This window comes from Heterocephalus glaber, unplaced genomic scaffold (genome assembly GCF_053883595.1).
Source record: "Heterocephalus glaber isolate CG9 unplaced genomic scaffold, H.glaber_assembly_v1.0 deba00000331, whole genome shotgun sequence".
Lineage (NCBI taxonomy): Eukaryota > Metazoa > Chordata > Mammalia > Rodentia > Bathyergidae > Heterocephalus > Heterocephalus glaber.
Genome location: NW_028258142.1, coordinates 57395162 through 57418721, shown reverse-complemented (window position 1 = coordinate 57418721; position 23560 = coordinate 57395162). Strand labels below are relative to the sequence as shown.

The 23560-nt window shown below is 48.2% G+C and overlaps 1 pseudogene; it reads right to left on the bottom strand.

The window, feature by feature from the left end:
* Positions 1 to 9997: 9997 nt before the first annotated feature.
* LOC110350872 (glucose-induced degradation protein 8 homolog pseudogene) lies at positions 9998 to 10529 on the bottom strand (annotated as a pseudogene).
* Between the last annotated feature and the right edge of the window lie 13031 nt (positions 10530 to 23560).

The following is a 23560-nucleotide window of genomic DNA, read 5'->3' as shown; positions in this document are numbered from 1 at the left end:
TGGGCGGTGGACCCAGCCCTGACCTACTTGGGAGCCACTCTGTGAAGGAGCCAGGTCCCAGATAGGTGCCCCTCTCAACAGGAAGGGCTCCAGCAAGGTCCCCTGGGCAGGCCCAGGAGAACAGGCCGTGCGTGTTAGAAATGCAGGGCCTCTCGGTCAGCTATTTTAGGGGCTGTGCATGGAGCTGTCACCTGGAGCCTCTGACAGTGTCCAGAGAGGGCGTCATCCTGGCTCTGCTGCCAGGTCAGGTGCTAGGCACCGCGGGACTTGAATAGCGGCGGCCCCGTGATCCCTTCCTGCCAGGGCTTTGGCATTGCCCATAGGGGCTGAGACCTCCCCCGCAGTGAGCCCCAGGCCACCCAGCCTCTGGGCACAGTGACACCGTCCACAGAGGAGGAAAGCGCGAGGCTCCTCTGCCACTGCGCAGGGGCGGCCTTAGTCCGCCTCGGCCCCCACAAGCCCTCTGCTGGCTTCAGGGTGTGGTCTGCAGTGGCATCTGGGTATCAACGTCCCCTCCTCAGGGGACTCAAATATAGGGATAGAAAAGTGTGAGTCCAGCTGGGTGAGGTGGTGCACGCCCGTAATCCCAGTTGCTCAGGAGGCTGACGCAGGAGGGCGGTCAAGTTCAAGGCCAGCCTGGGCAACTTAGGGAGATGCTGTTGCAAAATAAAAAAGGGCTGGGGATGCAGCTTACGGTGAAGGCCCTCAGTTCAGTTCCAGTACTGAAAAAAGAAAAAGAAAAAAAAAGGAGGAAAGGAAAAAGCAAGTAGGTCTTCATACATAAACATTTGAAAGTGCGCGTGGTGGGGGTCGGGGACAGAGGGGCTGGGACCCCAGTCCAGCCCTGCTGATGCCCCCTGGTAGCTCTGGGAGGCTCAGTTTTCACGCACGGTAGGACACAGTCAGGGTTTGCTGAGGGACTCTGGGCAGTGCACAGCCAGGGCCCACGTTCAGTTTCCCCAGCAACTGCTCTGCAGCTTGGGGGGGCGGGGATGGGGATGGGAGGGGCACGGGAGGGGAGCTGGGGCCATTGAGCCCCTTAAGTGTAGGTGTCTTCTCTTCCTGGCTTGCTGTGGCCTTCCTAACTGAGCACCAAATTCTTCCTTTGGATTGCAAGTTTGAACCCAGCCTGGGCAACTTTTGAGACTCTGTCTCAAAAAAATAAAAAAATGGGAATGAAGCTTGGTGTAATGGGACTGGGTTCAATCCATAGTATAACAGAGAGAGAGAGAGAGAGAGAGAGAGAGAGAGAGAGAGAGAGAGAGAGCACACGAGGGAGAGAGAGAGGGAGGGAGAGAGAAAATGTCATAAGAGAGAGACATTTGGGGGTACCTGGCTCAGCTCTTAAGGGGCCAATCTGCTGAGCAGAATGGCCTGGAAGAGCCTGCTCAGCTAGTGACAAGGGAAGGTGACCGGGTCTGGGAGCAGTTCGGCATGGTGGGCATGGGGCAGGGTCCTGTCCCCCACCGGTGGTGACCAGATTGAAGCTGTGGGAGGCAGGGAGGGGATGGAGATGAAGGAGGGCTTGCAAGGTGGTCCCGGTGAGGAGTCGCGAGGTCTGGAGTAGCATGGAGCTAAGAGGTGGGTTGGAGACGTCCTTGGGAGATGAAATAGTTGGGACCTAATGAGCAGGCCTTTTGGGGTGAGAAGGAGGAGGAGCAGAAGGAAGAGGAGGAGAGGACAGAGGAGAAAGGGGAGGAGGAGGAAGAGGAGAAGAAGAGGAAAAGCAGGAGGAGAAGGAGGAAGACACTGAGGCAGGGGTGTTGGGCAGGTGGTGCTGTCATCAGACAAAAGGGCACGCGGCAGAGGGCACAGGTTTGGGCGCAGGCCATGAGTTCAGTTTCAGACACCACCAGCCAGAGGATTGGTTGAGACATCTGGGTACAAAGTCGGAGGAGGGCGGGAGTATGGTTGAGGCCATCTCCGATCCCAGCGAATGCTGGCAGCAGATGCTGAGCAGTGTCTGTAGAGCAATGTGGAACATTAGCCCACTTTTAAATAAACTGAAAGCCAGAGGCACTCTGGGCAGAAGCGTTCCGGAGACCGTGGGCATACAGATTTGTCGCCATCAAGAAGAAGCGTTCAGGCTCATCTCGGATGCCCCGACTGCCCTGGTGAGGAACGAGCCTGAGCCATCACTGTGATTTCGCTACTTTTCCAGGACTTTGAGTCCTTCTCTACCGAGCACTAAAAACCGTTTGCAAATCTACATGCTGTCCTGGTTGTCTAAGATACTGGATTCATGCAATAGGTATGGGAGATGAACCATGGGAAACCCAGAAATACAAACCTTTCCCTTCTGTTTTTGGATCAGCTTTCAAAACAGTTTTGCTAAATGAGAGGCTCATTTCATTTTTATTTGGTTAGATCTTTAAACAGGCAGGTCCCCTGGTCTTCCTCTTCCTCCTCCCTTTCTTCTTTTGACTCAGGGTCTTGCTGTGTAGATCAGGCTGCCCTTGGACTCATTCTGTATCCCAGGCTGGCCTTGAACTCACAGTGATCCTCCTGCCTCAGCCTTCTGAGTGCTGAGATTACAGGTTTGCACCACCACACCTGGCTAAGTCTTTCGTTTCTAAGTCCCTGTGGTACTGCCCACGGCTGAGGTGTACACTTCTGGGGGCAGACACTATTGTTCCATTGTTGTGGCCCCAGAGCCCATAGCCCAGAGTCCAGGCAGAAAGAAAGTGCTCAAGGAGGATTTGCTGGCTGGCTGGGTCCAGTGCTTCCCCACCAATCATGTCCTGGGTCTCTGGGACCCAGCGCCCAGTGCCTTCTTCTGCTGGGTGTCTGGGCTCAGCCCTTGCTCTGGGTCCAGCAGTGTCTGTCTCTGGAACGTTCTCACCAGAGCCTGGGTCAGGTGGGCGATGCACTGGAGTCACTGTGCCGAGATTCTGGCTCTGAGTGACACCATCAGCGCTGTGCCCGCCACATGCGGAAGTGTTTCTCGGACTGAAGTGAAAGCGCAACTCTACTGAGAAGGTTCGGGCCTGCCCTCAGCCAGTGAGGGGCCTGGGTGAAACATGGGAGGATGGATAGGAGACCCTGCATCTCACCTTCCGCTCCTCTTCTGCTTCAGCTGTCTTAGAAATTCACTCAGTGTCACGGGAAAGATGGGTTTTGAGTAGGGAGAGTGGAGCCTTCAAAATAACCATTCCACTGATAATGCTTCTCTGTGAGCCATCGTGACACCTCCAGGAAGGGGACTGCAATGGCCAGGACTGTGACCAGGAGGGAAGCTGGCAGGAAAAGGGACACAGGCCTGGAACATCTTAAGAAAGGGCTCATGCCAGGGACAGGAGACCACAGAGAAGATTCTGGAATGCTGTGGATGGGTGGGGTCCCCCCTTCTCACCGAGAGGCCACTCTGTGGCCACTTCACCTGTGACTCCTTGGAGAGCTTTCAGATTGACACCAGTGTGGTGCAGAAAACCTACTCGAGCATCCCTTGGCATCTGAAGAGGGTCAGCGCCAGGATCCTCAAAGATCCTGAAATCTGCCCCCGCTCAAATCCTTTGTATAAAATGGCATAGTAGAAGCCAGGCATGGTGGTGCACACCTGTAATCCCTGCACTGGGGAAGCTGAGGCAGGAGGATCAATGCAAATTCAAGGCCAGCCTGGGCTACACAGACAGGCGCTGTCTCAAAAAACGAAAGAACCAAAAAACCCCAAAGGAATCAAATGGTGAGCAGAACTTGCGCATACCCTCTGCCTCAGTCATGCGCTGCCTCACAAGGCTTCGGTCAGAGACAGAAACACGTCCAGCTGCCCCAGAGACCCCTAAGATCACATCGGGGGGGACATCGTAGCTGCCTTAGTTAAGTACACCCTGTGATATTGGTGGTGGTGAAACTGGCTTGTGACACAGGAGGGATAGAATCCATCCCTGTTGACAAGGGCTGTTGAGTACAGAGCACATCTAGATGACTTACAGTGCTCAGTACACGAGCGCCTGGTAAATACGCAGCAGCTGCACTGCATACTCAGGGAGCCATGACAGATGGGAAAGAATGTCTGCATGCGTTCAGTGTACATGCGGCTGGGCTGGGCTGGGCTGAAACTTGGATCCTCCTGCTTCAGCCTCCCAGAGTGCTGAGATGACAGGCGTGCACCCCCCAAGCCTGGGCAGGAAGGAAAACTTGAGCTTAGTCATGCTCCTCTGGTGGGCAAATCCCACGGTCTGTCTCACCCGGCCGGGGGTTCTGTCCTCAGTGCTGCTGACTTCGGGAAAATGCTCTCAAACTTCAACATGAGGCGAAGGCCCCAGTGGTGGATTTTCCTTTTTTCTGGGTTATTTCCTTATTTTTTTTTTTATGCTAAGCTCTCAGCTTTCTTTTCAACCTAGTTTTTGCTAAACAATCTTGTTTTTTGTTCACACGGTTTGTGCTCAGTATAAGTGGTGTTAGGGAAAGTTAATAAGTTTTAGTCAAAAAACATACAACCAGGTAATAAAATGCAGAAAGCGGCCTGTTTAAAGGCTGGGCCTATTGGACTGTGAGGCAGGTGGCCCTGTGTGTCTGGCCGGGGACAGACGGGCAGCCCGTGTGGGGCTGGGGCTTGGCTCTATGCTGTGTGGCGGCCTCCTCTGGCCTGGCCCTCCAGCCCTGTTCCTACATGTCCCTCGCTCAGCGAGGGGAGAGGCAGGTGCCAGTTTCCCAAGAGGGGAAAAAAAGCAACTGGAAAAAAGGAAATGGCAGATTGTCAAAGAGATAGCTTTTGTTTCAACTTTCCCTCTTTGTTTTCCTTCCCAGCCCTCTGTGAATTACCGTACTTTCCCTTTTGGTATTTTGGGCCGCAGAGCTGTACATTAACCTCAGCTCCTCTTCCCCCCGTTAATAGTCATCTGGAAAATGTCCCCCACGCCTGACGGCCTTGTTCCAGTGAGGTCCCGGCCACCCCTGCCCATGCTGCTGACTGAGCGGGGCGCCAGGAAGGCCGGCCCCTTCCCAGCCAGGCCGCCACGCCCTGAGGGGACTGGGCCTTCCGGGCCCTGGGTGGCGAAGTCACAGAGCTCTGCTCCCTGGCCTCGGAAACCAGCAGGGGCTGAGCCTGCCACGGGCCTTGGTCATAATCAGCGCCCCTGTCCTGCGTCTCAGTTCCCTTCTGTGATTTGGAGAGCGAGGTTGTCCTTTCCCCTGTGGGAGCCGCAGATGACAGGAAGTCCTGCGTTCCCGCCCGGCTGGCACCGGGGCGGGCGGAGTGTGGCCCTGCGCTGTGGGGTCCAGGATGAGCTGCTCCGCCCTGTTCTGCTTCCTCACAGATTGGGGTAATACAGGACCACCCTGTGTGTACCCCCATGTGGCTGCTGTCACCAGTGGGACCTTGGGCAGCGTGGCTACCAGATGAAAACATTCATCTAGTTGTTTGGATTTCGAGACAGGGTCTCACTATGTAGTTCAGGCTGGCCTTGATCTCACTATGTAGCCAGGCTCATGTCAAACTCATGGCAATCCTCCTGCCTCAGCTTCCCAAGTGCTGGGATGACAGGTGTGTGCCACCACGTCCAGCCTGATGCTCATTTATGGGGCTGCAACCTGGGTTGTTTTTTTTGGTACTTGATATTGAACTCGGGACCTTGCGCTTACGAGGCTGGTGGCGGAACCACTGAGCTAAATCCCCGGCCCCAACCTGGGTTTTTTGAGTGGGACAGTGAGTCACCCTAACACCTTTTCCTAGTACTGTCTCAAATTTTATCTCTCTATTTTCCTTCTAGCCCTGCTGGCTATGATTAAAATAAATAAGCAAAATATATATAAAATATAAAATATTTATATATAAGTGAATGAAAAAATAAAATATATATGAAGAGAAGACCATCAGACTTGGAAGGAATCAAACCAACTGGGGCCAGGAATGTAGCTCAGAGGTGCCATGCCTGCCTGGCAAGCGCAAGGTCCTGAGTTCAAGTCCTGGTATTGGGAAAAAAAATCCAACCAATTGGCTGCTGTATTTGAGTTTGGGGTCAACTTCCTTGACCTTGGCTAGTCGATTAAGATCACCTGTGCCTCAGTTTCCTCATCTGTAAAGGAGAATAGTAACATATCCACCTGTCTGACTGGCCCGGAGGAGCACATAAGTCACATAAGGCCCTCCTTATGTGAGGAGCACATCAGTCACATGTGTGTTCTGTGGGCCTCGGAGTTCTCTCTCAATCTGTCTCCCACGTGGTGGTGGGACATTTTAGGGATGAGCTCATGGAAGTGGCAGTTGGATCCTCTGGTCACGCGGACAGGGAGCCAAGGTCCCCAGAGCTGGCTCGAGGCCTCCCTGTCTTGCGTGTCGCCTGCTCATGGACACCATGTTTCCACTCAGGATCTGCGTCCCCTGGCTGGGCATGAGGCCAAGCTGCCAAGCAGCATGCGTGTGGCCGAGACTGCTATTTGGTTGACTCTGGCACAGCACATTCCCGAGGGCTGCAGGCTCCAGGGCCAGGAGGGCAGTGGCAGACAGCTCTGCAACCTCGGTGGCTGTCACTGCTGACCGGCCAGAAGCTCATCACCCACATGCATCAGCAAATTATTGTACAGTTTTTCAGGGGTTTTCTATTAGGTATCGAGCTTCATATGTTTGGAAATAACCTCATCTAAAAAAACACTGAAAACCAGATGAGGAAGCGTACTCCTGTAGTCTCAGCTATTGGGAAGGCTGAGGCAGGAGGATCGCTTTGTCCATGAGTACAAGACCCTGTCTCAAAGAGGTAAATATGTAAATAAACACTGAAAACATCACTCTAGAAGGCTTCGTGACCTTGAAATTGACTTTAGGGCCAACCCCTCTTCCCCTTTCTGTTATTTCTAGCTGTATGGCTTTCTCCAAGTAGCCTTGTAAGTTTCAGTTTTCCCGTATGTATGTATGTGTGTGTGTGTGTATTGACAAGGTCTCCTTACGTACTTCAAGCTGGCCTTGAACTCACTGTGTAGCCCATGCTGGCTTTGCACTTGAAGTGGTCCTCCTGCCTCAGCCTCCTGAGTGCTAGGATTATAGGCATGTGCCACCACCACACCCGGCTTTGTTTCCTCATTTTCAAAATGGAAAACATTATACTGAATTTAAGAGTTTTCAGAGTGAAGAGAATGTGTGAAAAGGGTAGGAATCCCAAACTTGGAGTCTTCAGTATTGAAAAAGGATAGCAGCGCATTCAGTGCTGTGATCCAGCACTGTAAGCTCGTGCTGGCATCCCTGCCTGTCCTATTTGCAGGTGGGGACAGACCAGGGGATCACTGTCCTTGTGCTCTCGGGCCTCACAGCTGAGTTCCCCTGGGTAGGTCACCTCAGACATGAGGCCTAGAGACAATGGTAATAAAGTACAACTGATAGGACTCACGTTTATGTGCCTGCAGGCACATCCAAGTAACCAAGTAACCAACACCCTTGGGACGAGACTGCCCACCCTTCGCAGAGGAGGGAACTGGAGCTTGAAGCACTTGGGTCGCCCGGCCAGGGTCACTAGGTGAGCAAGGTGATGCCCATGGAGGTTTTCATGGCACCAGAGGCCACGTTTTTAGTCACGAAAGAATACTGAGCTTGCTCCACAGCAGCCTTTCTGGAAGCTCCTTTTGAGGCAGGGTGGTGGTTAGGGCTGCCATGTTCACACAGGGAGGTGAGAAAGGGGGAGGTGTGGGCTTTGTGGGACACACTGGCCCGTTTCCCTCCTTACCTCTCCCCGTCCGCTCAGTGAATGCCCTGTGCCCGGCCACGGTCCCCTCCCGTTTATCCCACACCCATCTCCAATGCAGCCTTCTCTGGGGTCACTGGGGGTCACCTGCTATCGTGCTCCCTTGGGTGCCGTGTGTGCCTCACCCTGCTCCACAGCGCCATGCCTGTCCTGGCCCCGGCCACCCTGGTAGCTGGCCAGCACACAGTGGCAGTTCTGGCCAGGCACACACTCTGCCACCGAGCAGAGCCCAGCCCGGGTCCCGGGCCTGTGAGTCCCTGTTTTCTCTCATTTCTTCACTGGTGTTTCCCATGGAGTCTGGTGTTGGGGACGTGACAGCCCCACACCCTGGCCCAGGGAGCTGACAGTCTGGTGGGGAGGCAGAGCTGAAGTCCAGGACACGGTTCTGAGCACTGTGAGGTGACCAGGGGACCAGGGCGGGCAGGGAGGAGGTCTCAGGGGAGGGACAAGCAGGCATAACCCAGAGGCTTGGGAGCTGGGCCTTCCCGGAAATCCATACAGCGCAGTGCTTCTGGGACATTGTGTGAGGGAGAAGCAGCAACCAAGCCCAGCTCACTGCGATGGCCTTGGCAGCCTCCGTCCCCAGCGACGCTGACTCCTGAGGGAGACGGAATGGCAATCTGTACCTAGCCCTGGGCGTGGATGGAAGAACCAGGAAGGTTGGGAACTCACTCTGGGGACAGCAGAAGAGACATGAGCAGCCATCACCACCCCGGCACTGAAGGGGGAGAGGGGGCATGGTGCTTCAAACCCTAAGAAAGCTGTAGCTGTAAGAGCAGGGGGTAGGGACAGAGTGGGGACGTTGGTAAAGGTGCTGCCACCCGCAGCCTGGCCAGGGGACCCGAGCGGGAGGCGGAGGGTGCAGCGTGACAGGAAGGAAGCAGAGGATGCCGCGTGGCAGCCCTCAGTCTGGTTGCCTAGTTCACCTGCTCCCGTTAGTCATCCGTGTCACGGACCACAGATGCCACTACAGCCACCGGGACATGGCGTGAAGGAGCAGCTGCAGGTTCAGAGAAGTGGGAAGAGGCTGGACAATGGCAGCACTGCATGCAGGGCCTGGGGCTGACAGTGGCTGGAAATGCCATCGGAGCTCCCCGGAGGCCGCCCCTGAGAGGAAGATGCAGTCGCCTACCGGCTCTCCTTGTGGGAGAAGTGGAGCACTGCTGGTTTGTTCCGGCGCCAGGCTTCCCGGACCTGGGCACAAGGGAGACGTTTCTCCACAGACAGCAGCTCTTACACAGACTGTGACCCTCCCTCCCCCCTCCTTTTCAGCACCGGTGATTGAACTCAGGGTCTTTGCACTAAGCCACATCATCCCCAGCCCTTTTTAAAACAATTTTTTTTTTTAAATTTTGAGAGAAGGTCTCACTAAGTTGCTGAAGTTGGGCTCAAACGTGTGATCTTCCCGCCTCAGCCTCTCAGAGTGCTGGGATTACAGGCGTATGCTTCTGCACCCCATTTTGGCATGTCATTTCTACTACCCATTACCATACTTTTGAAGCTCAACTTGGTGAACATAGTTTGAATATTTACCTTTTTTCTGGTATTACAGCATGATTGCTTATAAGCTGTGAGGAATGGAGGCCAGGCACGGCTGTGTCTGGAGCCCTCTGACCATCTTCCGAGGGAGTTGGCGCTCAGAATTCAGGGTGCAGTGGGGAGTGGGAGTCACCATGGACCTAAGGGTTGGATGGGGGTGGAAGACCCCTTAGAAAAGATGATAAAGGACTTTCCTCAGAAAAAAGCAAAGGCAGACAGTGAGATTCAGCTCTGAACTCTTTTTTTTTAAAATTAGGATTTACAAATTTATATATTCTTTCCTATGACAAACAAAACAAAACAAAAAAAGAAAAACAAGGGGTAAGGAAAAACCGAAAATAAAGGCCTGACAGGACTTAGGAAAATTAAGAAAACATACTGTCTGCCTGCGAGCTACAGAAAGCAAAAGAATGATCAATGCTCTTCCTGTTCTCTGAATGGGAGGCCTTAAGTTAACCGATATTCCCTAATAATGCAGCACTCAATGACAAGGTAAACCCTCAGGGGTCAGAAACACCAGGAGCAGTGGGACAGTAACCAGCAACATGTCGAAATCCTGAGGATGTACCACAGTGCACAGAGCGCTCAGACTTCCAAAGAGTGTCTTTCCGGTGGGTTGGCCAGCATTTAAAAGGGACACGTTCCCTTTAAAAAGAGATTCCAGGTCAAAGAAACGTACAAGGGAATGAAGGGTTCTCTACTGGAGGGAAAATCTTTCCGTCCCAGTCCGAAGGGAGGTGAGTCCTGTGCCACCACGGCAGTGCCAGGGTCCGCCTGCACCAGCTCTACTTGGGCTCCTAGATCACAACCTTGCTGAGGTCTGTCATGTGGGGATATTTTACTTTCTTCCGGTCCAGCTGGTTCTGAGCCCAAAGTCATAGTTTCAGGAATTTTGCCAGCTTGGGTGTTGACTCACGATTCTCATAATCTAGAACAGCTTGGTTGACTTCACTGCACACTTGTTGCCTCTGCATCATGTGGAGAAGGCCTCCGAAGGGTGACTCCTTGGGGCTGTCAAAGGCCAGCAGAGCCGTGCGCTCCATCTCCGGGAGGCTCTCTGCCCCCCTCGCCCTGCTCTGCCAGCTGTGTCTGGGCAACTCCAGCACTGCTGCAGTCTCAATCAAATGCTGCTGTTGCCAGTGAAAGTGAAGACAGAGCCCTGGATGGAGGCTGTTGATCAAGGTGAAGGCCTCCTGAATCCGACACTGGGTAGTTCACGACGAGCCAATTCATGTCTGCTTGCTGGACATATCAGTCATTGAGCTTTGCCATCCACTCATCTTTTGTGATTTCATCAGGTTTTTCTGCATAACTCATTCTGATTTATTTCATGCTGATCCCGCCTCCAGCCAGCTCTCAACTTCTTGAAATCCATGACTCCATTAGGGATCCAGGGATCCCAGGTTAGCATCTCTGGTGGAACATATGGTCCTCACATTTGGAATAAGGGATTTTTCTTTTGGATTCTCTGTGGTCCCATTTACAAGAGATATAAAGTTATATCTCAGCCATTACATTCATTTCATAAGGTTTGAGAAGGGAAGGAAAGTTACATAATTGAGCTTTTGTTCCCCTAACCTCACGCAAATATTCTACAGATGGGACAAAATAATTATGAAATGTGGAATATTGCTCAGCAGGTAAAAAGGAAAGAATTTGAGATGCATGCTGCAATATGAATGAGCCTTGAGGACATTGTGCTAGGTGAGATAAGCTTGACTCAGCAAGACAGATATCATGTGATTCATAGAGACACAGAGTACAATGGTGGTTCTAGGGGCAGTGGGGAAGAAATGGGAAGTCTTTTTTTTTTGGTAGCAGGGATCAAACTCGGGACCTTGAGCTCATGAGGCAGGCAGCGGAACCACTGAGCTACATCCCCAGCCCTGGGAGTCTTATTTTTTAATGGATATAGAATTTCAGTTTTGTTCATAAAGTCTTTTTCTCTTGCAGTGCAGAAGCTTTTTAAGGATGAGATCCCAGTTGTTGATTCTTTGTGCTAGTTCCTGTGCTACTGAGGATTTGTTCATAGTCTTTTTCTCTTTTTTTTGGTACCAGGGATATAACTTGGGACCTTGTGCTTTTGAGGCAGGTGGCGGAACCACTAAGCTAAATCCCCAGCTAAAGTCTCTTTCTCTTGCAGTCAGTTTTGAAAAATAAGAAGAGTTCTAGATATTGATTGAATAGCAGTGTAAAGAGATGGAGAGAGTGAAAAAATACTGCATTTACATTAAAAAATTTATAACAATAAAAGACAGGCCACTAATCCCTCTCAAAATACTGCTTTTTTTGGGTAAGACTTTTTAGCCTATTTCTTTTTTTTTTGGTACCGGGGATCGAACTCAGGTCCTTACACTTGCAAGGCAGGCGGCAGAACCACTGAGCTAAATCCCCAGCCCCTAGCCTATTTCTTGTATTCCGAGTAACTACTTTGAAGATAAAATGATACACAGTGTATTAACTGTTGTTACTCTTTTATTATTTTGTTTTGAAATTTTAGCTTTTCATAAAATAAAAATATGCTTTCCTCTGCTTCCAACACACTTATCCCATCATTTCTGCTACTTCCGAAGCAATTCTGGAGTCCTCTTCCATGAATGTCTTTACGAGATGCCATCAGAAACAGTGAATGCTGCCTGAGCGCCATCCAACAGAAAGGCATCTCCTAGAAAGATCACAGTACATCCTCAGCCACCTCACTCACTGGATCTGGCACTGTGAGACTTCCGGCTCTTCCCCAAAGTCTGAGTGACCACGACAGGTAAGCGTTTTCAGTTGATTCAGGATGTCGAGGTGGTCCCCAAGCACAAATGAAGACACCCACGAAAGGACTCTGAGCTCCCGCATTTGCGATGCTGCTGTGAGTCTCCAGCTGGAGCAGGAGCACTTCCTGTTCCGGTCCTGGTCTTGCTCCTGATGCGTTTTCCTCTAGGAGGATGGTTATGACCATCCTACGGGGCTCCACACAATGCCAGCGGGAAACTTGGGCCTCCGCTGTGATTCATCATGCAAGAACTCTCCATTTGATGGGACTCATCCTTTTTATTACAGGAAGTAAATATGTGTTGCTAAGCTACTCTGTCCAGCAAAAAGAAATCGTATAGTAGATTCCATTGTACTCTTTGTGCTCTTGGAGAGTTGATGATTCCTCGATGCTAATCCAGACCTTTTGTTCTTGACTTCCTTTACCTAAAGTTAATTGGGGTTGGGTCATAATGTACTTGATGTAAACAGAAAAAAGGGCCTGAATCATAATTTCCCACGAGAAAATGGTTGGCTTCCTTAAACTTTCTCAAAGGAATTTAAAAGCATTTATGGGTTCACATTTTCGGTTCTGCATCTGTCTATCTATGTAGTTTTCTAACTGTGGTCCAAGAACCTTGCAAGCGTCTGATCGAATCTTAGTGTTGTGGAGGAAACAAAGACAGATCGCACAGGTGACTCTCAGGAGTGGCAGGTACCTGGTGGCACAAGGTTGTTCATCCTAGTGCTCCGGAGGCTGAGGCAGGAGAATCACTGCATGTATGAGGCCAGCCTGGGCTATGTATGAGTTCAAGCCTGGCCTGAACTACATAGCGAGGCCCTGTCACAAACAAAACAAAATGAAACAAAACTTGCAAGAATATCTTTTGACCCACTAGGCCCAAGCATCTGTTCTTCACCCCTGTGAAGAATAAATTAGGTAGGGACTGTTTTAAGCTGAAGCTGGAAAGGTTCAGGCCCAAGGGAAGGAAGAGGCGTGTGGCAGTTTCCTAAGAGAGAGCCTAACATGTGAATCAACATCGTGGCCAGCCTCAGACGTCCTGACTCAGGGCAGGCAGGAGGATCCGAATTTGAGGGGAGCACTCTGTCTACACAGCTCACAGATCCGAACTCCGTACGCACACATGTGTGTGAGGAGGGAGCCCCTAGAGCTGAGCCGACAAGGAGGTCACTGCCAGCTCAGGGCCCTCCAGGAAGTGGGATGGGCACAGCGGTCGGCTCCCACCCGCAAGGGGTCGCCTTCCGCTAATGCGGGTGACAGCTGGCTATGCCGAGCCCCGGGATGATGCCTCTGTCCCCAGCGTGCTGCATGGTGACGGCGATGAGCTCGCTCAGTGCACTGGGGCCTTCACGATGTGAGTGAGAGAAAAATCGCCTTAATGTGCTCCAACGTGCGACTTGCAAAGGGTGCCGACGTCTGATGACAGGAACTCCCCAAAGTGCCTTTAATGTCATCTTCTCTCGACACCTCCCAACCTTGACTCTCACAGAACCGGCCACAGCCAACAGCAAGAGCTGTGGGTGAGAGGTCAGAGTCCAGATCCTAGTTCCATCACCAGCCCGAACAGGATCTCCCAGCACCTGGGTCTTCTCGGATCTCTGAGTGGTTCTCACCTAAGAGGGAGGCTGTGCCACTGAGGGCCCTGTCCGCACAGCACGGAGCATGAGCACCGCACTGAGTGAGCAATGCAATCGATGTTTACTGCAATTATTCAGGAAGCCAAAGCAACTCAGTGCCCTGGCTCCACGCCACCAGTTTGTGGGAAGAACAAAGGGCTGGTTTAGTGCTCTGGATCCAAAGCTATGAAAAAGTTTGGAAAACACATTTGTTTTCTATTCTTTCATACTGTGTGTTTCACACACTCAACTTCTAAACAGTTGAAATATACACTCTGCGCGTGTGACTGTCACTTCAACACATGCGGGGAGTGTTTGTTGAATGAATAGCTGCTGGGGGTCAGGCCGCGTGCTGGTGGTGAGGAAACGAGACCTGGCCCCTGCACTGTGAGAAGAGAGACGTGGACGGCTGGGCACCGGGCAGCACGGACATCGGGGTTAGGGGCAGCGCCTGGGGGAACCTGGGTGCAGAGGAAGTGGATGGGCCCAGGGGCTTCTGCTGTGGGAACCTGTGAGCAAGAACAGCGGGGCACCGGGGAACTCCAAGGGAGCCCGGTCCCCAGCATGGACCAAAGATCTGGGAATGGGGACAAAGACAGTGGAAGGGATGCTGATCATGGAGCCCTTGTGTGCACCACCAGGGTCTTGACCTTCGGCGTGGAGGCTGTGGGAGGCCGTTGACTGCGTCCGTGTCCATGCGAGGAGTAGATCACTATGGAGGGCAGGGTGGAGGTGAGGGCCGCAGGCAAGGATCTGCTGAAGGCACCGAGAAAAGGCTGCCGGTGAACCTTGGGGACCTGAGGTTGCTGGGGTGCACAGAGCGCTGAGCCCCCGGGACTCAAGGTCAGGGACGGGGGTGGTGGGGCCTCCAGTCGAGGTTATTTTTATACTAAAAGATGAAGAACAGGTTTTGTGGATGGAAGATGATTTGCTCTTTTCAAAAAAAATGTAGTTATAAATACGGAATTCATAATCTGGGAAGATAAGTATTCAAATGTACTTTTCTTTTATCATGTGAGAATTTAGTAATCCAAGAAATGAGTGTAAGAACTGAATCCTCCGAAAGCATGTCTGACAGGAAGTTCACAGCCCCATGGTTCTCAACCAGGACCAAGCGAGGTCTGGGCGCAAGCTGCCTTCGTCAATTAAAACAGGGAGAGAGAGAATTTTACAACTTTGAGGAAGAGGGAAACTGGATACAGGAAGAATGCTGATATAGTAATAGTCATAAAAATAATTAAAAATCAGCTTATGGCTCTTTCTCGACACTTAGTTAATTTTATTTCATATTTTTCCCATTGTCCTTTGATGGAGATTCTAGAATAAGGTGGAAGAAGAGCAAACAGTGCAGCCAGTAGGGGAAGGGGAGAACAGGGAGCCAGTGACCCCGAACTGATTGCTCACTGGCTTCCTTCAGGAGGAGCCCCACGGAGCGAGCAGGTGAGACCAGGAGACATGAAGAACAAGACTGGGGACAAGGGAGCAGGGTGGGCAAATCTGCGCACTTCACACCCTGCTCCTCCTGTGTGGTTAGAAAGCCTACTTGATTTCTGAGTTTTATTTCTTGTAGAGCTCCTCCTCTTGTTTTGGAGGACTCTGGATAGTATGAGAAAGGTGTTTGGTTTCCACCCCGAATTTACTGAAGAGGTAAGAGAAGATGCATCCATCCTTTGCTCAAAGGGATGGTGAGCAGAGCCAGCCAGCACACAAAGGGCTTCTTAGAACTGTCGCTCGACAGCACGCCCAGCGATGCCTGCTGTCAGCAGGAGAGGGCCGTGGGTGGGTGTCCCCGGCCGACTTCCTCTCCTCCTCTCTCTGCCAGGGCTTCCTCGTCCCAACCTGTAATCCCTGCCCAGGCAATTCCAGGCCTGGGTGTTTCTTAAGCAAATAGAGCAAATCATGCCAGAGTTAGGGGTTGCCACCTCTGAGCAGTTGTCTTCCAGGGCAGGTACTCAGAGTGGGTGTGACTCAGTCTCACCAGGCTCTTCCATGCCTTTGATCCCCCCTCCTCCAGGGGCTTTGACACATCCGTCCCTGTGTACGGTTTCGTCTCTGTGACCAGCAGCACCTGTTGCATACTCTTCATTTCCTGATGATCTCATTGTGAAGTGCGGGACTTATGTACTGCCTTATTCTCCCATAGTTCTCAGACTGTCTTACTGCTCAACCATACGGAAAGATTTTGGCAACTGGAAAGGAATCTGTCCCTCACTTCCCTGAATAAGTACTGTCACCCACTTCCTTTTCATTGTCCCCCAATCTGAATCTGGAAACTGTCAGGCAGCTGTTCAACAAGTGCCATGGATTTGGGGGCAATGCACCCACTACGGACATCTCCAGGTTGATGAAAGGAAGTGCACACATCCCAGCCCTGAACTCGAGGTTTCTACACCAAGTGAAGCAAGCGCTCCCCCTTCCAGGGCAGAGGCCGACAACAGAAATGCTTGCTAAGCACCTGATGTACATTAAGCACCATTCTACCTGCTGCCCAGGGGTCATTCTGCTCCATGCTCACAACAGTCCCTTGCTCATTAATGTCACTGTTTTGCAGATGAGGCAGTTCCCACAGAAGGGTTAAATGATTTGCCAAAGTTTGGAACTGGATTTCACATGTAGGAGTTTGACTCCAGAACACAAGACTGTCTTGTTCTTTCTGTGCCATTTCAATCCATAAGTTCGTTCTTCTGGAAGTGTTTCTGTTTTATTGTACATTTAGATCAACACTATCAGGGATTATGGGCATGCGCCATCATGTGTAGCTCTACACTGTCAGGGATAGGTTTTTGTGTCTGATGTGAGGTCAAGATTAACTTTTCCCTTTTGGGTCCGCAGCTGGCATCCTTTATTGAAAACAGCCACCTTTTTCCTGTTTGCTGCAGTGTCACATTTGCCTTACCTCGGCTGAGCCTGTAGGGCCAGTCAGGTTTTGGAGTCTCAATTCTATTGTACTCCTCTGCTTATCTTTGTGGCAAGAGCACATTGTCTGAGTTACTACAGCTGATCATACAAATATAATATTATAGGTGTAGTATTTCCTCATATCTAGAAGTATAAATCTTACTTTCAAGATTGCCTTGATCATTTTGCCAATTTACACACACACACACACACACACACACACACACACCCAGAGATGCAATATGCCGGGGTTTTGATAGGGATTGAATTGAATCTATAGGTAGATTTGGGAAGAATTGATATCCTAACTATATTGGGTCTATGAACATGGTATGTCCCCTCTTTTTTTTAGTTATTTAATTCTCACACTAATGTCATGCAGTTTTCTGTGTAGATGTGTAGATGCCTTATTCAATTTGTTAGATTTATTTTAGATATTTGATTTTAAAAAATGAGACTGTAAATGTTATCCTACAAAACTTCCATTTTTTTGCTGGGGATTTAGCTCAGTGGTTTTGCCACCTGCTGTGCAAGCGCAAGGACCCAAGTTCGAGCCCCGGTACCAAAAAAAAAAACACCTTCCATTTTCTAATTGTTGGTAATAGTACATAAGATTTAATATATTGACCTTGTAAGTGTAGCCTTGCTTTTCACTTATTAATTCTAATTGTAAGGTGTTTCAGATTTCTTCAAGTGTTACGATGTTTGTTGATAGATGCTGTACAGTGGTACCTGGCTTATGGATTTAATTTGTTTTATGGTACCGAGGAAGGCACCTGCATTTGTGTTTGTGTGGTGAGGATGGCTGTGGTCGTGTTTGTCACCTGATGTGGAGTTTGTGAACGGAAGCAAAATTTGGCCAAATGGAACTGTTTGCAAATGGAAGCTTTTGTGAACTGAGGTATTGCTGTATGTAAAAGGGCATGAATGGCTGGGGATTTAGCTCAGTGGTTCCAGCACCTGCCTTGCAAGCACAAGGTCCCGAGTTCAATCCCTGGTATTAAAATAAAGGGCAAGAACATGACTTGACAAACTGGCCTTAATTTCAGTGCTACATATAGGGACCAATTGAATTCTCACCATTTGTTTCACACCCACAAAAAGTACTTCCAGGCCATTAATGGCCTCTTAAAACTCATCAGTTTTGTGCAACTAAACCAAATTTCTTTCAAAAAGACTTGTGCACTTGGCCAGGCTCCAGCTTATTAAAATGTAGCACAGAGTGCTCATTATGAGAGGTAGAAATACAGGCAATAGGTACTATTAAGCAAATCAAGCAGAGCTCCTGTAACAACCAAATGGATAAGCAACAATTGCAACAACCTACATATTATAGAGAAAAGTGCATTTCTTCAGTATCCCATGCTGCTATTCAGTTTTCTAACTTAAAACAGTCCTGGGTAACTGGCAGTAGAGATGACCCTTGCAATAGACAGCCTCTGCTGGAGAACTCGCAATGTTGTCATGTATGCTGCTGATGCACTATCACAGTGTGTGGGGTGCAGCTCAGCAGTAGAGCACTTGCCCAGCATGCACAGGGCCCTAAGTTCAACACCCAGCAATGCATGCAAGCACTAACCATTAAAGTACTCCTAAAATATTTGACAGTAGACTCTGATTAAGACATTACACTGCATGAGCCAGGGATTTAGCTCAGTGGTTCCACCGCCTGCCTCACAAGCGCAAGGTCCCGAGTTTGATCCCTGGTACCAAAAAAAAAAAAAAAAAAAAAAAAAAAAGCATTACACTGCAAACAGACCTGATGCAGAAGGGGCTGCTAATGGAGGTGCTAGTGCTTCTGTTATGGAGGAAACCTTAGAGCGGAATGAATGCCCGCAGCTCCACCCCAGGAAGGACGTTGGGCACACTTCAAGGATCTGGCTGGTTCTTCGGTCAGCGTCTTCTCAGCTTTTGGCCAGGGGAGCCACAGTTCCACCTGGAATAAAGCCACGCCTTTCCCCAGAAACTCTCCGCTTAAATCTTTCCAAGCCAAGCTCTTCTTCTTCTTCGGTAACTTCTGTGGCATGAACCGTGTGCCTCGGGGAAGCCGCTGCGTGGTGGGTCCAGCAGTCAGAAGGGACCCGGCTTGTAGGGTGAGGCCCACTTGTGGGAGGTTCTGCATCGCTGTGTTACTGAAAGAAGCGCTTGCTCTTCCTGCTCCTCTGGCTCTTCCTCGGGAGGGCACAGGAAGGATTTGTTTCCTTCACTAAAAATACCCAGCAAGAAGCTGGCCTTTAAGACGTCCCCAGATCCTTCATCCATGTGGGAATTGGGGAGATGTCATCTCTAACTCATTTATAGGTGGTTTGTGGTGATAGACCCAGCGGTAGGAACTATGGCCCCATATTCCTTCTTCAATTTGAGAAGCAGGAGTAAGAAGCCATCTCTTTCCTTTCAAAATGCCCACCATTTGGTCTTTATTCTGATCAATTTCTGGGGGCATTTTCTGCATATTGAGCTTGCTTTGTTGGAAAAGTTCCGTTAAATGTTCTTTTTGTTTGTTTGTTTATTGTGATAGGGTCTCGGTGTGTAGCTCAGGCTGGCCTTGAACTCACAGCAATCCTCTTGCCTCAGCCTTTTGAGTGCTGGGATTACAGGCTTGCGCCACCAGCCTGTTAACTGTTCTTAGATCTTGTCATTTAACCAGTTGCTGAAGACAAAGAAGAGAGGAAAATGAGGGCCACTTTCCAGTGGTTGAAGAGTAGATTTCTTTTGCATACAATCATAATATCTATAAATAATGACATTTTTATTTCTTTTTTTCCAATTCCTCTAACTTTGATTTCTTCTCCTTGAATTAGAGGTATTCCAGAATACTATTGACTGTGGACATTCCCATCTTAGAGGTGAAACTTTGAACATTTTGCTATTAAACAAAGTTTGTGGTAGTTGTTGTTTTAAAAGATACCCTAGGGCCAGGGATTTAGCTCAGTGGTTCCCCCACCTACTTCGAAAGCAGAAGGACCCAAGTTCGATCCCTGGTACCAAAAAAAAAAAAAGATCCTTTAAAGCCTGGGAGGGAGGCTAAGTAGTAGAGCTCTTGCACAGCATGTGTGCAGCCCTGGGTTTGATCTCCAGCACCACAAAAATAAACCAATAAATAAATAAACAGCCCCTCTAGTTGAGGAAGTTTCTGTCTGTTCTTTTTTTTTGGTACTGGGGATTGAACTTGGGTCCTTTCGCTTGCAAGGCAGGTGGCAGAACCACTGAGCTAAATCCCTGGCCCTTCCTTCTGTTCTTAAAGTAAGAATCACAAAAGAAAAACCACAAATGGGTGTTGAATTACTTATTTATTAATGTAGTGCTGGGGATTGAACCCAGGGTCTTGACTATGCTAGGCAAGTGCTGTTCCACTGAGCTATATCCCAAATCCTGAGGGTTGAATTTTATGAAATAATTTGTCTTCTTTTTTCTGTTATTACCTGTCCATATAATTGAATGTAAAATGAATCACACTGATTGACTTTTTACATAATTCTTTTTTTAATGTGATAAAATATACCTGACATAAAGATGATCGTGTAACCAGTTTTAGGTGTGCAATTGAGAAGCACGAAGCACATTCCCATTGTTGTGAAGCCATCACTGTCATCCATTTCCTGAATTTTCCATTATCTCAAATAGAAATTCCATACTCCGTAAGCAATATGTCCCCTTGCATCTCTTTCCTCAGCCCTTGGTAACCTCTTGTGTTATGTTCTGGCTCTGTGAATGTAACTGTTCTATGTACCTTACATATGTAAAATCACGCAATAGTTATCCTTTTGTGCCTGGTTTATTCCATCTAGCATAAAGTCCTCAAGGTGCATCCATGTTGTAGCATGTATCAGGGCTTCATTCTTTTTAAAAGCTGTGTAATATTCCATTGTATGTGCCGGCTACCTTTTTTTTTTTTGTGGTACCGGGTATCAAACTCAGGACCTTGTGCTTGTGAGGCAGGCGGTGGCACCACTGAGCTAAATCCCCAGCCCTGTGGCTACCTTTTGTTTATCTATTCCTTTGTTGGTGGACATTTGGGTTGCACCTGTCTCTTGGGTATGGTGAATAATGCCACTCATGAAGATGTATACGTTTCTTAGTCCACTTTTAGGTGCTCTAACAGCATAATTTTATAAAGCATAGAAATGTATTCTTGCATGATTCTGGAGGCTGGGAAGCCCAGGATCAAGGTGCCCACGTGGGTGTGGGCCTTCCTATTGCACTGTCACAACGTGGAAAGCAGAAGGCCACCCCTGCAGATACTTTCATGGTGCCGGGAATCCATTTGTGAGGTGAGTCCTTGTGACCTACACCTTCCCATTAGGTTCCACCACTCAGTGCTGTTGCATGGGGGAGTAAGTTTCCAACATATTTTGGAAAGGGACAAAAACTTGAAATCATAGCAGCAAGTATCTGAGTCCCTGCTTTTAATTCTTTGGGATATCTCCCCAGAAGTGAAATTTCTGTATTATATGACAACATTATGCTTAACTGTTTGAGAAACCATCAAAATGTTTTCCCTGGTGGCTGTATGATTTTGCATTCACAGCAGCAATGCATGATGGTTCCAGTTTCTCCACATCCTAATCAACACTTGCAATTATATATATATATATATATATATATATATTTTTTTTTTTTTTGTACTGGGGATTGAACTCGGGACCTTGTGCTTGCAAGGCAGGCTGTGGAACCACTGAGCTAAATCCCAGGCCTTTTTGTTTCTTTTATATAGTAGCGCCTTAATGGGTGTGAAGTAGTATCTTACCGTTTTGATTTGCATTTCCTAATGATTAGCAATGTTGTGCTTACTGGCTACTTGCTTATTTTCTCTGTTCAAGTCTTTTGAAACATCTATTCAACCCAGTCTTGAACTGGGTTGTTTGTTGAGTTGTAGGAGTTCTTTATACATTCTGGATACTGTGCTCTCATCAGATATATGATTTGCAATATTTTCTCTCATTCTGTGGATTGTCTTTTCACCCTCTTGATAGTATCTTTTGATTTGCCAAAGTTTTTAACTTTGATAAAATCCAATTTATCTGGCTTTTATTTTGTTGCTTATTCTTTTGTCATATCCAAAACACTCATTGCCAATCCCAATGTCATGAAGCTTCCCTGCTCTGCTTTCTTCTAATAGCTTTATAGTTTTAACTCTTAGGTTTTGGTCTTTCATTTCGAGTAAAATGCTTAGTTTCTACAGAGGATTCTCTCTGGCTTGCAGATCGCTGCCTTCCTTCTGCTGTTTATTGATTATTCTCTTTAAGTATGCATGCCTGATATCACCCTCCCCTTCTTAGCTCCAATAGCTGGGCATGGTGGCACATGTCTGTAATCTCAGCACTCTGGGAGGCTGAGACAGGAGGATGGCAAATTTGAGCCCAGGTCAGGCAACTTAGTGATTTACTGAGATCCTGTCAAAAATAAGAAAAGGTCTGGGGCTGTAACTCTGTACAAAATCCCTGGGTTCAATCCCCAATACTACACATACAGACACACACACACACACACACACACTCACACACTCACACACACACACACATGTGGGGAAGCACCCGCCCCCCAAGGAGCTCTGGTAATATTAGATTAGGATCCTATCTTAATGACTTCAATTAAACTTGATCATCTCTTTAAAGTTCTTATCTCAAAATATGGTTACATTCTGAGATACATGGGGTGGACTCCAACATATAAATTTTATGGGGACACAGTTTGGCTTATGATGCCCATCGTGGCTGATGGAGCCATCCCTGTAGCTGTTGAGGTCATCACCGTGGGGTCACCCCTGAGTCCTCCCTTTCTCTTCATAACCCACAACATTAACTGATCTGGTTGGCCTTTCTTAAAAAGTGGATCTGTAATTGAAGCACATCTCCCACCTTCAAGACCACTGCTGAGGTCCATCAGTGCCCCTGTACTGTTGCAGTAGCTCCTCCCATCTCCCTCTCCTCCTTCTCTCTTTCTTTTCCATCCTTTCTTCCTTCCTTCTGAATGTCTCACTGTGTGGCTCAGGTTGGTCTTGAACTCCTGAGCTCAAGTGATCCTTCTGCCTCAGCCTCTTGAATCCTGGGATTATAGGCATGCTACACTACACCCAGTTACATTTATTTTCTATTTCATTAATTTATACTTTTATTTTATTTTTGTTACTTTTGAATTTAGTTTACTGTTCTTGTACTAATTTCTTGAGATAATTGACTTTCAGTCTTAATTTTAGCCACATTTCACAAGTTCATGTCATATTTTCATTATAACATTGTAAAGAATATTTTCTATTTTTTATTATGTTATTTTTTGACAAAAGTTGGATTTTTCAAAATACAGATTCATTTTTAAGGTCAAATTACTTAATTTTCAAACATTTCAACATTTCAGTGTGGTTAGCAAATATACTCAGAATGATCTGAATCATTTGAAATTTGTTGGAAATTTATTTATAGACAGTATAAGGTCAGTTTTGTAAATGCTCCTGTGCTGTTGGAATGAATGAAGTCTCTTTTGTTGTTTGGTGAAGTATTCTACATTTGTCAAAGAAGTCAAATTTGTATATAAATAAATAAAATTTTACTCTCATCTCCTGTACCTCTATTGATTAAAATTTTTTTTCATATGCTAAAATTTTTTTGTTCAAATCTCTCTATGTAGGGCTGGGATCTAGCTCAGTGGTACAGCACTGGTCTGGCATGCAGGAAGCCCTGGGTTCAATCCCCAGTACAAAACAAAGCAAAGCAAAACAAAAACAAACCCTGAAACCACCAATGACAATGATAAAAAACCCCAGAAACTCTCCCCTACAACTGTATATTTCTTCCTTCAATTCTTCAATTTTTGAATCTACATTATTTGGTGTATATGTGTTTGAAATTATTATATTGTCCTGGAGATTTATATTTTTATTATTATGATTATCCATTTTATCTTTAGTAAAGTTGCATGCCTGTAAGTTCATTTTGCTTGATAGTAACACAGCTATGAAGCTTTTTGTTAGCATTTGCATGGCTTATTTTTTTCTGGTCTTTCACTTTCAATTTCTTTGTGTTCTTATTTGGGAGGATATATCTTATAAGCTGCATAGCTGCTTAGATAGTTAT